Source organism: Rattus norvegicus, chromosome 19 (genome assembly GCF_036323735.1).
Source record: "Rattus norvegicus strain BN/NHsdMcwi chromosome 19, GRCr8, whole genome shotgun sequence".
Classification (NCBI taxonomy): domain Eukaryota; kingdom Metazoa; phylum Chordata; class Mammalia; order Rodentia; family Muridae; genus Rattus; species Rattus norvegicus.
In genome coordinates, this window is record NC_086037.1 from 6,012,592 (window position 1) to 6,030,840 (window position 18,249).

The window sequence follows — 18,249 nt, forward strand, 5'->3', positions numbered from 1 at the left end:
GTGAGGTAACCCAATCACAGAAAAACACACATGGTATGCACTCATTGATAAGTAGGTATTAGCCCAAATGCTTGAATTACCCTAGATGCCTAGAACAAATGAAACTCAAGACGGATGATCAAAATGTGAATGCTTCACTCCTTCTTTAAAAGGGGAACAAGAATACCCTTGGCAGGGAATAGAGAGGCAAAGATTAAAACAGAGACAGAAGGAACACCCATTCAGAGCCTGCCCCACATGTGGCCCATGCATATACAGCCATCCAATTAGACAAGATGGATGAAGCAAAGAAGTGCAGGTGGACATGTGCCGGATGTAGATCTCTCCCAAGAGACACAGCCAGAATACAGCAAACACAGAGGCGAATGCCAGCATCAAACCACTGAATTGAGAATAGGACCCCCATTGAAGGAATCAGAGAAAGAAATGGAAGAGCTTGAAGCTGCTCAAGACCCCATATGAACAACAATGCCAAGCAACCAGAGCTTCCAGGGACTAAGCCACTACCTAAAGACTATACATGGACTGACCCTGGACTCTGACCTCATAGGTAGCAATGAATATTCTAGTAAGAGCACCAGTGGAAGGTGAAGCCCTGGGTCCTGCTATGACTGAACCCCCAGTGAACTATATTGTTGGGGGGAGGGCGGCAATGGGGGGACGTTGGGCAGGGGAACACTCATAAAGAAGGGGAGGGGGAGGGTGATGTTGGCCCAGAAACCGGGAAAGGGAATAACACTCGAAATGTATATAAGAAATATTCAAGTTAATTAAAAAAAAAAAGAAAGAAACTACAACTTCTAGGAAGGAACGGAAAATAAAAATGTTCAACATGGAGTACTTTAATGTGCCGACATAGTAGTCATAGATACAACAGTATTTTCTGTCTCAAATTTTTGTCTGTGTCTCTCTGTCTCTCTGTCTCACTTTGTCTCTCTTTGTCTCTGTTTCTCTCTCTCTCTCTCTCTCTCTCTCTCTCACACACACACACACACACACACACACACTACAATCAATATGTCAAAGGAATACAGAAGTCAAATGGAATATCTCTAGAGCAAAAGTTAAAAGTCTGTGAACAACAAAATGTATAAAGGCATTATGGATTTTAACTGAAAGACTAGCCAAAATCTATTATAGTTAAAAATCAAATGATATATTAAGTCAGTAAATGAGAAAAAAAATCCCGTTAATTAAACTCAGATGGTATTTTTTACCACTAAGGAGAATTAAGTCCATAGCTTTTAAGTATTCATTATGTGGAGACTTTACATTTATTATGGAATGTAGACAATTAAAACTTTATGTAAAAGAAGCAACAGGCACATTATTGGTCATGTGTGTCAGTTTGATGTTTATGAGAATGGCTTGTTGATTAGACCAATGAGGTCTTCTACTATGATCTCCCTTGCTCCAGCACTGGTACTGTACTAGGAGAAAGAACTGCTAATCTTAATTGAAATACCTTCCTCCTCCTCAAACATACAGGAAAAAGGGAAAAAAATTGGAGACAAACTATCAAGCAAAGGGCAGTCTAGGAATTGTCATAACTATGATACAACTATGATGTTCTTGGTACCATCAAGAAGGAAAGAATCAAAATAATTCCAATCTTTATAAAATATATACAGTAGTTGATAATGTGATTAAATAACATATTATCCAATATGCTAATGTGAGGCATTTTTGTAAAGGAACATGGTCAACATGTATTAATTCTCATTATTACCATGGTATGCTTTTCTATGAATCATTTGAAAATGATTGATAAACTATTATAGCCTAATGTCAGGCAATAGCATTGTGATACATTAAATAAGCAATGGATTCCTTATAACATTTGACGTTTTGATTTATTGTCTTTCTCATTCTCTCATGGCAGTCATAAACTCACGAAAAGTGAAGCATCTGATTTACTTCTATGTTATCCTTTCTTTGGTACATATAATTGCTAAAGAAACTTGGGTAAAGCTATAGGGTTTTACAACAATGGAGCTGCAAAAGCGTGTAACTGGCAATGAATAGATTTGGAATAAAATAAAGAGGTCCACTCTGAGTTACTGTAAAACATTCAAGGCATGGTGCATTCTTGAAGCAACAGTAACATCTAATGGAAGTAGGTCATGTCCAATAGGTAAAATTAGTATTATTTGAATGTTACTGAGGAGGAATGAACTCTGACTCAAATTCTGAAATAATATGACGAATGTGAGAATGGCCACTAGGGAAGAACATTGTGTTTGAGACCATAATGTCTCAAGTCTTCATATTAGAAACAAAGTGTAGCATGTCTTTCAATGTTTGAATAAATTAAACATATCATGACATTTTGTGTTTATACATTTAATGATCTGCACATATCATTAAATTTATAAAAAAAATGACAGGAAAGCTTTTGACATAAGGTCACTTAAATTAAATACCTGCTCTGTAAAATAACAAATGACTCTATTACTGATGAAATTTACTTGGCTGATCGAGGTCCTAATATAAATTAACAGGAATATTTAATTCCAGAGGGTTCTTTTTCTTGGTGGTTATTAGTGAACATCTCACAAAAACTATTTTATTGCACGTTATCAAGAATAATCAATTTTGGATAGGTACAAGTTTACACATGTAGTGATTTGAATGAAAATTCACTCCCAAAGTCTCATGTCTCTGAACATGTGTTACCCATGTGGTTGCACTCGTTCGGGAAGTTTAGGATGAGTGACTTTTATAGAGGACTTAGGCCATTGAAGGCATATTTTGACATGGTAGAAATTTGATTGTTTGCAGTTTACACTTTGATGTTGAGGATATGAGTTTCCGGTCTCTCTCTCAGCCACACAATGCCTGTCTGATTTCATAATAGTCTCTTAATCCTTGGAAACAGTAGGATCAAATGATGCCTGTCTTCTTTTTCTTTCCGTATTTTTTGGATATCTTTTATTTACATTTCAAATGTGATTCCCTTTCCCAGTTTCCCATCCATAAACACCCTATCCCAACCTCCTTCCCCCTTCATCTATGAGGGTGTTCCCCAACTCAACCACCCATGCCTTCCTGCCTCCCTGCCCTGACATTCCCCTGCACTGGAGGTTCCAGTGTTGGCAGGACCAAGGGTTTCTCCTCCCATTGGTGTCCAACAAGGACATCCTGGGCTACATATGCAGATGGAGCAGTGAGTCTGCCGTGTGAAGTCTTGGGATAGTGGTTTAGTCCTTGGGAGCTCTGGTTGGTTGGTATTGTTCTTATGGAGTTGCAACCCCCTTTTCAGCTCCTCCAATCCTTTCTCCAACTCCTCAAATGGGGACATAGTTCTCAGTTAATTGGTTTGCTACTAGCATTCCTCTCTATATTTGTCATGCTCTGGCAAAGCCTCTCAGGAAACAGCAATATCAGGCTCCAGTCAGCATGCACTTCTTGGCTTCATCAATATTGTCTAGTTTTGGTGGCTGTATATAAATGGGCTGGATCCCCAGGTAGGGCAGGCTCTGAATGACCATTCCATCAGTCTCAGATCCAAACATTGTCTCCATGTTTCCTCCTACGGATAATTTTGTTTACCCTTCTAAGAAATACTGAAGCATCTGCAGTTTGGTCATCTTTCTTCTTGAGTGTCATATCTTGGGTAATCCGAGCTTTTGGCCTAATATCCACTTATCAGTGAGTGCATTCCATTTGTGTATTCTGTGATTGGGTTACTCAGGATGATATTTCCTACTTCCATCCACTTGTCTATAAATTTCATGAAGTCATTGTTTTTAATAGCTGAGTAGTATTCCATTGTGTAAATGTACCACATTTTCTGTATCCATTCCTCTGTTGAAGGACATCTGGGTCCTTTCCGTTTTCTGGCCATTGTAAATAAGACTGCTGTGAACAAAGTAGAGTATGTGTCCTTGGTATAAGCTGGAGCATCTTTTGGGTATATGCCCAGGAGTGGTATAGCTGGGTCCTCAGTTAGTGCAATGTCTAATTTTCTGAGGAAACTCCTAACAGATTTCCAGAGTGGTTTTACGAGCTTGCAATCCCACCAACTGTGGATGAGTGTTCCTCTTTCTCCACATCCTCGCCAGCATCTGCTGTCACTTGAGATTTTTATCTTAGCCATTCTGACCGGTGTGACGTGGAATCTCTTTGCTGTTTTGATTTGCATTTCCCTGACGACTAAGGATGTTGAACATTTCTTTAAGTATTTCTCAGTTATTTGATATTACTCAGCTAAGAATTCTTTGTTTCGCTCTGTACCCCATTTTTAATAGGGTTATTTGGCTCTCTGGAGTCCACCTTCTTAAGTTATTTGTATATACTGGATATTAACCCTATATCAGATGTGGGATTGGTAAAGATCTTTTCCTAATCTGTTGGTTGCTGTTTTGTCTTAATAACACTGCCCTTTGCCTTACAGAAGCTTTGCAATTTTATGAGGTCCCATTTGTTGATTCTTGATCTTAGAGCATACGCCATTGGTGTTCTAGTCAGGAAATATTCTCCCATGCCCATATGTTTGAGGCTCCTCCCCACTTTTTATTCTATTGGTTTGAGAGTATCTGGTTTTTATGTGGAAGTCCTTGATCCACTTGGATTTTAGCTTTGTACAGAGTGATAGGAATGGATTGATTTGCATTCTACTACATGCTGACCTCCAGTTGAAGGAGCACCATGTGTTAAAAATGTTATCTTTTTTTCCATTGGTTGGTTTTAGATCTTTTGTCAAAGATCAATTGACTACATATATATGGGTTCATTTCTGGGTCTTCAATTCTATTCCACTGATATAACTCCCTATCTCTGGCTACAGGTTTGCTGTATATTGCTTTTACTATGTTTAGGTATGGGCCTTGAATTCCTGATCATTCTAAGACTTTTAACATGAAGGGGTGTTGAATTTTTTCAAATGCTAATGTCTAGTGAGAGGATCACGTGGGTTTCTTTGTTCTTGTTGTTGTTTGGTTGTTTTTTTTTTTTTTTTGTTTTTTTTTTGTTTGTTTCTTTGAGATTGTTTATATAGTAGAATACCTTGATTGATTTCCTTATATTGAACGATCCCTACATCCCTGGGAAGAAGCCTACTTGATCACGATGGATGATTGTTTTGATGTTTTCTTGAATTCAGTTTGCAAGAGTTTTATTGAGTATTTTTGAGTATCAAGGGAAATTGATCTGAAGTTCTCTTTCTTTGTTAGGTCATTGTGTGATTTAGATATAAGCATAATTGTGACTTCATAGAGGAGTTGGATAGTGCTCCATCTGTTTCTATTTTGTGGAATAGTTTAAACAGTATTGGTATTATATCTTCTCTGATGATCTGATAGAATTCGCCTCTAAACCAATCTTGTCCTAGGCATTTATTGTCAGACTTTTATTAATTGCTTCTATTTCTTTAGGAGCTACGGGACTGTTTAGATGGTGTGTGTTATCCTGATTTAACTTTGGTACATGGTATCTGTCTAGAAAATTGTCCCTTTCCTCCAAATTTACAAGTTTTGTTAAATATAGGCTTTTGTAGTAGGAACTGATAATATTTTTTAATTTCCTCAAATTCTGTCATTACATCTTTGTTTTCATTTCTAATTTTGTTAATTTGAATACAATATCTAGCCCTTTTTGTTATTCTGGCTAAGGGTTTATCAATCTTCTTGATTTTCTTAAAGAACCAGCTTCTAGTTTTGTGGACTCTTTGTATGTTCTTTTTGTTTCTACTTGGTTGTCTTCAGCCCTGAGTTTGATTATTTCTTACTGTCTACTCCTCTTAGGTGTATTTGCTTCTTTTTATTCTAGAGCTTTTAGGTGCTCTGTCAAGCTGCTAATTTATGCTCTCTCCAGTTTTTTGGAGACACTCAGAGCTATGAATTTTCCTCTTAGCACTGCTTTTATTGTTTCCCATAAGTTTGCCTTCATTTTAACTAAATTCTTAAAAAATATCTTATTTCATTCTTTATTTCTTCCTTGACCAAGTAATCATTGAGTAGAACGTTGTTCAACTTTCATGTGTATGTGGGCTTTCTGTCATTTCTTGCTATTGAAGACCAGCCTTAGTCTGTGGTGAGATGATAGGATGCATGGGATTATTTCAATCTTCTTGTATTTGTTGAGGCCTTTTTTGTGACTAATATATAGTCAATTTTGGAGAAGGTAACATGAAGTGCTAGGAAGAAGGTATACTCTTATGTTTTAGAATAAAATGTTCTATAAATATCTGTTAAATCCATTCGGTATATAACTTCTGTTAGTTTCCCTGTGTCTCTGTTTAGTTACTGTTTCCATGATCTGTCCATTGATGAGAGTGAGGGGTTGAAATCTCCTACTATTATTGTCTGAGGTACAATGTGTTCTTTGAGCTTTAGTAAGAATTGTTTTATGTATGTAGGTGGAACATAGATATTCAGGGTTGAGAGTTCATCTTGGTGGATTTTTCCTTTGATACATATGAAATGTCCTTCCTTATCTTTTATCAAAATTTTTGATTGAAAGTCTATCTTATTTGATATTACAATGGATACTCCAGCTTGGTTTTGGGGATCATTTGCTTGGAAAATTGTTTTCTAGCCTTTTACTGTGAGGTAATTTCTGTCTTTGTCACTGAGATGTGTTTCCTGTATACAGCAGTATGCTCAGTCCTGTTTATGTATGCAGTTTGTTACTCTGTCTTTTTATTGGAGAATTGACTCTACTGATGTTAAGAGTTATTAAAGAATAGTGATTTTTGTTTCCTGGGGTTTGTTTTCTGTTTGTTTGTTTGTTTTTTGTTTTACTTTGTTTGGTTAGAGGTGGAATTATGTTTGTGTGGTCTCTTCTTTTGGCTCGGTTGTAAGAAATTACTCTCTTGCTTTTTCTAAGGTAACGTTTCCCTCCTTGTGTTGGAGTATTCCATCTATTATTCTTTGTAAGGCTGGATTTATGGAAAGAGATTGTGTAAATCTGTTTTTGTCATGGAATATCTTGGTTTCTCCATCTATGTCAATTGAGAGGTTCCTGGGTATAGTATCCTGTACTGGAGTTTGTGTTCTCTTAGGGTCTGTATGACATCTGCCCATGATCTTCTGGCTTTCATAGTCTCTGGTGAGAAGTCTGGTGTAATTCTGATAATTCTGCCTTTATATGTTACTTGACCTTTTTCTTTTACTGCTTTTAATATTCTTTCTTAGTTTTGTGCATTTAGTATTTTGACTGTTGTGTGATGGTTGTGTCAATGTTTTCTATTGTATCTTTTGCCCCTGAGATTCTCTCTTCTACCTCTTGTATTCTGTTGGTGATTCTTGCATCTATGATTCCTGATCACTTTCCAAGTTTTCTATCTCCAGGGTGGTCTCCCTTTGTGATTTCTTAATTGTTTCTGTTTCATTTTTTAAATCCTAGATGATTTTTTCAATTCCTTCACCTGTTTTGTTGTGGTTTCCTATAATTCTTTAAGGGATTTTGTGTTTCCTCTTTAAGGGCTTCTACTTGTTTACCTGTGTTGTCCTGCATTTCTTTAAAGGGATTATTTATGTTCTTCATAAAGTCCTCTACCATCATTATGAGATGTGATTTTTAAATCAAATCTTGCTTTTCCAGTGTATTTGAATAGCCAATAATTGCTTAGGTTGGAGAATTAGGCTCTGATGATATTAATTAGTCTTAGTTTCTGTTGCTTAGGTTCCTGTGCTTACCTCTGGCCATCTGGTTATCTCTGTATTAGATGGTCTTGCTTTCTCTGACAGTAGCTTGACCCTTCTACAAGCCTGTGTGTCAGCACTCCTGGGGACCAGTTTCTCCTGGCATGATCTGGATACAGAGAGCTATGCCACATGGTCAGCTCCACGAACCGGCAGAAACCAGAATGCTCATGGGATCCTGTGTCCTGAGGGCTTCAGAAGGGTCCCTCAGAGCAGAAGTTTTGGTCTTACATCTGCCCTCAGGTGTGTCAGCACTCTGAAAGTCTGGCTTTCATCTCTGGGCACAAGCTGAGATCCAATCGATCCTGTCCCTGAGTACTTCTAGGTTCCTCTGTCTAGAGGCTCCAGAAGGGTTCCCCTTGTGCCAGAAATGTGAGCAAAAGTGGTGATCTCCTCTGAGCTCTCAGGATTGTCCGTACTTCTGAGAGTCCAGCTCTCTTCCATTGTACCTGGGTACAGAGAGCTGAGGAACTAGGTCAGCTCAGGGTGCAGGTGGAATCCAGAAGGTGAAGCCTTTTTTCTATAAGCTGCCTTTGTCGTTTTAATATATTCCAGAATTCTGTTGCTTCCATTCATTAAAGATTTGCCTTTACGTGCTGTTATTTAAACATTTTTGAAGTAAATTCTCAAAGGCATTTTTGGTGAGAAATCCTCATTTTGAATTTATGTACCAAAATAAAAGCAGAAACAGTTTCAAAAGTCTATTTTTTTTTACTAATATGGTGTCTAACCTCCCACTTCTTTACCAAGTTATTCTATGTTGTCAAATCAGATGCATTTTAAATGCTACCTTTGTAGTTACCCACAAAAATAAACAACCCCAAACACCCAAAACTAAACATCGCATAAGTTCTATTTGAAGTTATTTTAGGCATGGTCCTAGTCCTTGAAGTTAGATTGTACATGGAATTCTCTTCAACATCCAAGATTTTAGGCTCCAGAACATTCACAATAACACAGAATAAAACAGCCCCATGACTATACTTTTAAAACAGGCTGTTCCTTACACCTGCCTACACATTTACCTTGAGTTCTGGTGAGAGTGCCTCTTGGCAGGAGGCCTGGTTCCAGGTGGAAGAGAACATTATCAAAGTGAAGCTCAGCAGGAAAAAATACCTGCATTCCTTTTACTTTTAGGGCCCAGTCACCTGCTGGTGTCTACCATGCATTGAAAACAACTGGAATTAGAAGCAATGGGGTCTCATTGACAAATTCTTAGAAGTTACTTCTCACTGGCACGCATTATATTCAGAAACAGTACCACCGAGTGGATCTAGAAAAAAATTATAGCCCATGACATGCACATTGGCCTTTCATTTTCAAAATTGCCTTGGCCACTTGCAGTCTTTCATGGTTGTACACACATTTTAGGATTTAAAAATTATATTTCTGTGAGGCATGGCTATTTGAAAGGTGTTTCTTTGCATCTGTCAGCTATGTTGAGTACAATTGACATTTCAACATTATTTTATCATCTGTTTCTGATCACAGAGGACCCCCACATCCTTTGCTTCTTGAATTGTTTTATTAGCACTTTTTAGTTTGGAATGCAGTGACCTGTTTACTTTGTGTGATTAAATGTAGTATCATAAGCGGTATTAACTTCTCGATATCATTTTAAAAAACTAATAACATTTTGTGCATAGATATATGAAAGATTTTGTATATTGATATTATATCTGAATGAAAAACAGAAATTTAAAAGAAAAGAAAAGAAAGTGACTGCTCCTGGGTAAAGTAGAGGAGGAAGTTGATACACAACTATACTCTCCCACACATACCATCATATCTACAAGCAATCATTCTTTCCTTTCCTTTCCTTTTCCCTCCTCTCCTTCCCTCCCCTCCCCTCCCCCATCTCTCTCTCTTTTCATTTATCTGGTATCAATACATAGGGTGTAGCTTAAATGGGGATTCCAAGGAACTTGGCTCCTCTGAACCAATCTTTGTTTCAAAATCTCCTAAGATTTATGAATCATTTATTTTTCAAATTTTGCTATTCATCAAATTTGATTCTGAAACTCATTTCTTCAGCCCCTTCTTCCCCATATCTTATCGAGCCATATTTCCTTGCCTTCTCAGTTAGTGCTCCATGTCCTGACTACTCCCTTTTGGAGAACCCACCACATAGATATCTCCCTTCTAGTCCCTTTTGGGCAATCAGAACATTATTATCTCTCTACTATGCTCTTTGGGGCCCCACAACATGTATAATTATACTTACTAAGATTCTTTCACCTCTCTATTTTCTCCTCTACCTAATACAACCAGTTTGTCAGGAAGCTTCCTTCTATACTCCTCAGCCCCCATCACACAGAAAGAGTCACCTCTGTAATTTTGAACATTTCTAATAAATGTATTGTTACTATGACCCTCTGCTTCTTTCCAGTTCCTCTTCTTCTTCCTGGAATATCTTAACTTCCCCACGTAACTTATAATAAACTCCTGGGTCAGGGGTTGGGGATTTAGCTCAGTGGTAGAGCGCTTGCTAGGAAGCTCAAGGCCCTGGGTTCCGTCCCCAGCTCCGAAAAAAAGAACCAAAAATAAATAAATAAATAAATAAATAAATAAATAAATAAACTCCTGGGTCTGCAATTCTTATCTTGTTCCCTTCCCTTCAGAGCTACCCGGTCTACTTATGCCCTCATTGACCTGGATATTGCTTCTTGCTTACTCAATTACAATTTATTCATCTCAGATCTCTGATGGTGTTGAAGACTAGGCTAATGGCAGATTTGTCAACTCACAAGAAGCAACCAATGCTTAGAATAAACTTGTCTGGGAGCTTATGATACTCCTTTCAAGTTTATTTGGACTAGAATAGACAAGAAAAGTTACGTTTATTATGTTCTAGATGTCACAAGGAATTAATTTTCTTTTTCTCATTGGTTACATTGTGAATTTTTAATAGTTTTATTACAATGATAAATTTTCTCTACTTACAATATTGAAAGATTTTATCAAGAAATAATTAATTTTTGAAAAGGTTTATCAGCAGAAATTTAGCTACTCATATGGCTTTTATTTTTCAGTCTGTTAATGAAATGTATATTATTGATTCATTGGCATATACTAAGCCAATCTTGCAGATATAAATGCCACTTGGCACAATATTCATTTTGCTACATTGATGTGTTCAATTTGCTAGTATTTATTGAGAATTTTTAAAAATCAGTGTCAACAGAGAAACTAGTCAGTAGTCTCTTGGGTTGCCTGTATGCTTAGTTACCGAGTCCATTGTCTATCAAAACATTTGCATTCCAAAATTTTACCATTCTTAGAAACTGAAGATTATGTAGACACAAATGGGTAAGAAATTGTATGTTTGAAAATATCCAAAAAGTAATCCAAAATATCCAAAAGTAAGATTTTCATACTCAGGATCAAACATTTCCTTGAACTCGAAGTTCTATGACAGATATATTTTTAACCAGCTCATTTTAAAAAGTGGAAAATGTACACTTAGGAGAGTGACTTGTTAAAATATAGATCTAGCAAAGGAAAGTGCTGAGCCTAAATGCATGCTATTGATCTGCCTAAGCCTCTGAGCTCTCTCTTCACCTATTCATGAAGACTGAGTGAGGACTTTATACTTTTAGAGAGAAGCATTAATTTTACACTTAGTTTTTTTCAGAATGCCTCTATTTTGGGTAGTTTATACATATTTCGAATAAGTACAGTGTTGACTTGAGGAGGGTAGTTGGAAGGGTTCAGGATACACTGTGTGTCTACTGTCATTTCCACATTTCATTTTCTAGCTCAACTATTATGTTTCTGACACAACCTAGATTAAGAAATTAATTACGGTCATGAAGGAACTTTAGGCCATCATAGGAAATGTGAGAGAAACACACACCGATGTGTAAAAGTTTATAAAACAAACAGATTTTGCAGTTACTTCTAGCTCATATTGAACTTATACATTATATATATTTAATATATATTTAACAGATATCTACTTGTTAACATATAAATTCTTATAGCTGGAATTTAAGTAGTAAAGTAAAAATCAACCAAAATTGTGTTCCAAGGAAATCAGGTAAGATGGTCAATTCCTAGTCAAGGACCTATTTGAAATTCTTACCTTCTGAGAAAGGACGAGTCAGTTTTATATTAAAATGTAGCCCCAACTAAGTCAGCCATGTTGCAGTGGAAGCCCATACATCCTAGAATACATTTGCAGTATAGATTGGCCTTGTTAGTGAAAAAAGACATAATTATTGAACAGGAAGGGGAAGGGAGGTAGATCTTGGAAACGTACACAGTAAAATGTACTCATCAAAAATTCTCATTTCTTATAAAGAAAAATCATCCAATAAAATAAATTTTTACTAAGTAAATAGAAAAAATGAAGGTGCATAGGTGTGCATTTGTATGAATATGTTTGTGTCCATAGTTTTTTTTATATATATATATCATACATATATAATTATATATACTATAATATATAGGCTATATATTATATATAGGTTATATATATTATATATAGGTTGTATATTATATATAGGTTATATATATTAGAAATGATATATATACACATATATATGATTCATTCTCTAGCATCATCAAAAGCTTTCTTATAAAATATATAAAATATCCATATGTTTGAACTTGTTTTGTGGAACCTGTTATGTCACTAGAGTTATTAAAAACAAACTAAGGAAAATGTAGAGTTGGAGTCTTCTGTCCTGCTACCTGCATTACAGGTGACATTTCATACATAAGAATCTAGAGACTGACTTCAGAAAATTGAATCTTAAGTAAATTTTCTAAGGATGAAAACCTACAAAGAACAAATGAGACTGAAAAAAGCCAAAGTTTTGCTGCTACATTAGGTCACAGAAAGTGAGGAAATGGCACAAAATAATTTCATGGATACCCAATATGAGAGAAGAATGTCATGTGTGGCAAAGTCCACTTGAATCATGCCCAAGCCACAGGAAGAATACAGAAATCTTCCTAGCTTACTGGTTCTGCTTGGTAGAAAGATATGACATAATTCTATTTCTAAATGTATTCAAATATTTTTGCACATATACAATTGAATAAGGTTAAGTGTGTGTACTGGCTAGCTTTTGTCACCATGAAAAAATTAGGGAGGTATATAGCTTATAAAATAACTTTTATTTTCACCCAATTTCAAAGCTCTAATTCATGGTGTTTTGCCTTATTGCTATTGAATGGGAAGACAGTAAATTGTGATCAGATTGGAAAAACGAAGAAACAGTTTACCTAATCTTAATACCGGAAGCAAAAAGCAAAACAAAGAAGAAAAAGTCCCCAAAAACATTCAAGAGTCTATATCTGATAACACGACATTGTTTCACTAGCTTCAATCTTTTAAAGATTTTCCTACCTTCAAGAAGCACTATAATCTATGTCAAGACTGTAACACATGGACTTTGAGAAGACATTGACCATCCCTGCTTGAACAATATGTTGTTTGAACTGATTTGGTTGCTCTTTCTATCCTTAACTAGAAGTTAGTTTGAATTGCTAATATGGAAATACTAAATATAACATATAATGTCTACATATGTGTTTAGGTTTATAAGACATTCTAAGAATGTTGATAGACAATCTAAAATGCCATATATATATATATATATATATATATATATATATATCCTTCCTTCTCTGAATGTACATATATCTACAGCAAGGATTTCCTGAATCTCAAAAAGTTCATGTTTGTTTCATTGATCCCCTCATTCTTATATTGCCAAATCCTAAAATTTCATTTCTTCCTTTTCCCCTCCTGAGACAGTGCCCTTCATGGTGATATAATTGTACAATCAAAAAATGCTTTAATATCTTCTGGCATCCTGTGATGGATATAAATGTTCAAAAGCTTTGATGAATTCTCAAAAGCAAGATTAGAGAACCAAGTTGCCAGAAGCTCTAAAATCATTTAAGTGCAAACTCTTTGTGAATTCAAACCATTTCTTTGAGGCAGCCATCATCCAAGACATATTCAGGTTAGGATTTCTTGACCAATCTTCAGCTACAATGTAAAGCCCAAAAATTTCAAAATGTTACTGTTCATTTGTGTATACACTCACAATCCCCATTTGGAGAATCTTTCAACTTTCCTATAATTTCCTTCTAGATACAATGATAATAATAATAATAATAATAATAATTATTATTATTATTATTATAAAAGGACTGCATCCTCTGGACATTTCAATGATGGTAACTTAGAGCTTGAGAAGGTTGATAACAGGAGAATTCCTCAGTTATGATATTTCAATGACCCAACAGACCTGGAATTCCTAGCCTCTTTTTAATTGCCTTTAATCACACAACCTAAACATACACAAACACACACAAACACACAGAAAACACACACAAGTTTTAACCATTCCTGGACATATTTCATAGGGAAATCCTTAAATCAAGTGTTTAGACCATTGGATAATCCCTCTTATCCCTGGAGTAGAGGTTTTCGTATTTGAAGTCTATTGTTATCATCTTTTCTGTTATTCTTTGGTTGAGCCACAAAGTCTTTTTTTATTGGTCTTCAAAATATAAGAACAAGAATTGGACAAATAGCCTAAATTTCTAGGATCTCACTGGGTTGAGTAAGCATTGTCAACAAAGGGTCAACATGGCTGTGCTTGAGGTGCACCACTCTCTATTCAATGAGCTAGATGCCCTGACTGCATACATTTCTTTTATTTACCTTCTACTGGTATTTGGTAGAGCCTCAAGTTTTATATTAGACCCTATAGTTCATACTGATATTTCTTTAAGAACATCCACATTGTTTTTTAATACAGTATTCACACATGCAGAACATCTTGTTATTCATTTATGACTAAGAATGTAATCTTTGATTGCATTCCAATTTTACCATCTTCAGGCTCTCCCACTTTCTGGAAGTGTAGACTTGGGAACATTATTTCCTTATCTACTACAATTTTCTCATGTGGCATGCTATATGAATTGTTCTAGACATTAATGTAAGGTAAGAATATATGGTGGTATTTCATCTGTCTTTATGTGTAAACTCTTTGTGAATTCAAAGACTGTTTGAGGTGGCTGTGACATAAGACATAGATTAGGGAATATCTAAACTGACCTTCTGTAGAAAGCAAATCCTTAAATTTTAGACTTCTACTTGTCCTTTTTGCTTATATACAGAAAAGTGTGAGATTATTTTATATGTTCATATCTATTGCTGAATAAACAAAAATGTGATACAAGAAACAAATTCAATTTGGGAAAACCCAGTATTATGAATTGAAACTTTTCTGAACTAAAGAAACTATGCATCAGTAACTGTGAAAGACCCTTAAGATGTGTTCTATTGGAACAGTCGATCATACCATGGCTAAGAGACTGCATTAGGGTTTTATCATTTTTATTCCCGCACTCTATTCTAATACAGTAACAATTTAAAAACAAAAGCCATATCGGGGAAATTCTTACTAATAAATTTAGAATTTTAAACAACATCAAATAACACTCTTCCTCTTCTCTCTCTCTCTCTCTCTCTCTCTCTCTCTCTCTCTCTCTGATTATTCTTTGTACAGAGCATGGCTTATATGTTATGGTCATACAAATAGCACCATATTTGGTATTGGTAGAGAACCAATTAATTCATCATCATTTTCTTTGCAAAAAAATTAGACTTGGAAATTTTTTTCAGGAAATCACTAGTGTGGTAGCAATCTGTTAGAAACCTGTAGTCAGTAACATTTTTATCTGTCTTATCAACTGTATATCATACTTTCTTATGAATTCCCAACCTGTGAACCATGTTCAATTTCATTCTTTTTGAAGATAACAAGTATCTTTTCACATTTTTCCTGGACATGAAACTTCCATCTATTAACTGCGAATTTAACAAACTTTCTTATACTGGTCATAATTGTATACCATTTCCTCTATGAAGTTTTCAAAGTTTTCATCTTTGTTTACTCATGTTCTGTATCTCATTTCTCTACATTCAAACTGCATAGTACACCAAGAGACGTAAATATCTCCCATGCTCGTAGACTTTAAGGTGCACATAGTAAAATGTCCAACATACCAAAAGCAACCCACAGATTCAATGAAATACACTTCAAACTTTCAACACAATTATTCATGGACCTTGAAAGAAGAATTCTTAACTTGATATGAAAACAAAGAAATCCCAGAATAGCTGAAACCATCTCAACAATAAAGGAACTGTTAGAGTTTCCTTTTTTCCCCATTTGAATTGGCAATACAGTGCAACAGACAATTGATCAATTGAAAACCCAGACAAAATTTCAAATACTCATGGATACATGATTTTTGATAAGGAAACTAGAAATATATGCTGAATAAACATGAATATGTGGTGTTTGTTATCCTTTAATTTTAGGATGATAATAAATTACATAAATATGTTTCCTTCAGATAATATTTGACATACATGTAAATGGAACAAAGTAGATTGTTAATATCATCCCAGTATATATAAATATTTAATCCAGATTCATCACATTGTTCATCTGTAGTGAGGAAGGAAGTGATCAAGAATTGATATTAGAAGAGAGCATTGTATCTAAGGTGCTCATCAGTTGTAGAGTGATGTGGAAAGACTGGCATTCAGATAGGCTAGCAAAATTGGACTTAGCAGGAAACCAAAGCGAGCACAGGACACAATATAGGTCATAATAAAGAAATACTTAGGCTGTGGGGGCAGGAAAGAGTTCTTAGGACCACATATATCTTTAGTTTATATGAACATACTCATCTGCATATTTGGTGTTCCCATATCATCACACATAGTCTTCAGCATCAACTTACTCTTCTTTTTTTTTTTTTTTTTTATTAACTTGAGTATTTCTTATATACATTTCGAGTGTTATTCCCTTTCCCGGTTTCCGGGCAAACATCCCCCTCCCCCCTCCCCTTCCTTATGGGTGTTCCCCTCCCAACCCTCCCCCCATTGCCGCCCTCCCCCCATAGACTAGTTCACTGGGGGTTCAGTCTTAGCAGGACCCAGGGCTTCCCCTTCCACTGGTGCTCTTACTAGGATATTCATTGCTACCTATGGGGTCAGAGTCCAGGGTCAGTCCACGTATAGTCTTTAGGTAGTGGCTTATTCCCTGGAAGCTCTGGTTGCTTGGCATTGTTGTACTTTTGGGGTCTCGAGCCCCTTCAAGCTCTTCCAGTTCTTTCTCTGATTCCTTCAATAGGGGACCTATTCTCAGTTCAGTGGTTTGCTGCTGGCATTCGCCTCTGTATTTGCTGTATTCTGGCTGTGTCTCTCAGGAGCGATCTACATCCGGCTCCTGTCGGTCTGCACTTCTTTGCTTCATCCATCTAGTCCAACTTACTCTTCTTAAAAATCTAACTACAGTGCAACACCCTACGAAGTATTTTCTGTGATTTTTTTTATCTCTGTCATTTTGAATTCTGTATTTTCAGGAAGAATCACAAAGGGAGAATGAAATATTTTAATTTGACAATGTACCTCAGTGCAATGATGAGATATAAATAATATAACCAAATATAATTCTAAAAAATTAACACCTTTTTTTTACAGACATAGCAATAAAATGATTAAGAGAGAAAGGAGTCATTTTTTTTGCATGGTTGGAAAGACTTAGATACAATATATTATGAATATGGAGCCTACTAATGATGAGTTGAAATTGTTCTATGTACTGTACATCTTTGTAAGTCAGCATTATAACTGATGTTGGATTCTCAGTATAAGCACTCCTCGAGCAAGTATTAGTTTTGAAGCTGTGCTGGTGCCCTTTCTGTCAATCTGATTTAAACTAGAATCACCAGGAAGAGGAAATCCCATCTTAGGAATCATCTCTATTAGCCTGGCCTATTGGTTACATCTGTGGGACATGAACTTAATTGCTAATGGATATATTAGGATTCAGTCCACTGTGGGTGGTTCCATTTTTAAGCAGGTGAGATACCTGATTCCCAGTTTCTAGGTTGAGTTTATACGCTGACTTCACTCGGTGATGGATTTTTTTTAAACTGGAATTTTAAAATGAAATAAATCCTCCCCACTTTGAGTTTTTTGTCAGTACTTTTTTACAGGAGCAGAAAGCCAAATCATAACAGAAACTGGAACGATTTTATGTAGTCAGAATTAGTTATTCGAGTTGCCAAAAGACAAGACATTGTTTCAGATAAAAGAGGTAGTCACTGCTCTAGAGGATAAAAATATATGCCAGGGAGCCCAGGAAATGGCTCAATTCTAAGAGTTTAAAATGTCTTTTACACAAGAGTTGGGGGGAAAAACATTAGCACCAAGGGTTCTTGTCAGTGTTACCTGTTCTTGGAAACATTCCTTTTAGTTTGCTATGTTTGGCAACTGGATTCTCAGTATGCCTTATAATTCTGCTGTCTGTTATCAGTTTGTGACATCCATTAAATCTTGCTGTTCTTGAGTTTTAAGTGAGGATGAGGCCAAAGCTATCTCTCTACTAATAATTGGCAAAGACTTCTCATGTGAGCTGGTAGAGCATACTTTAGAATATGTTATTTATTTTTTGTCTATACTATTATAATGTTATCTCCAGAAATAGGCCTAATTTTTATTTATTGTATGTATCAACATGGTAAATTGTGCTAGAAACACATAATTGAATTGTTG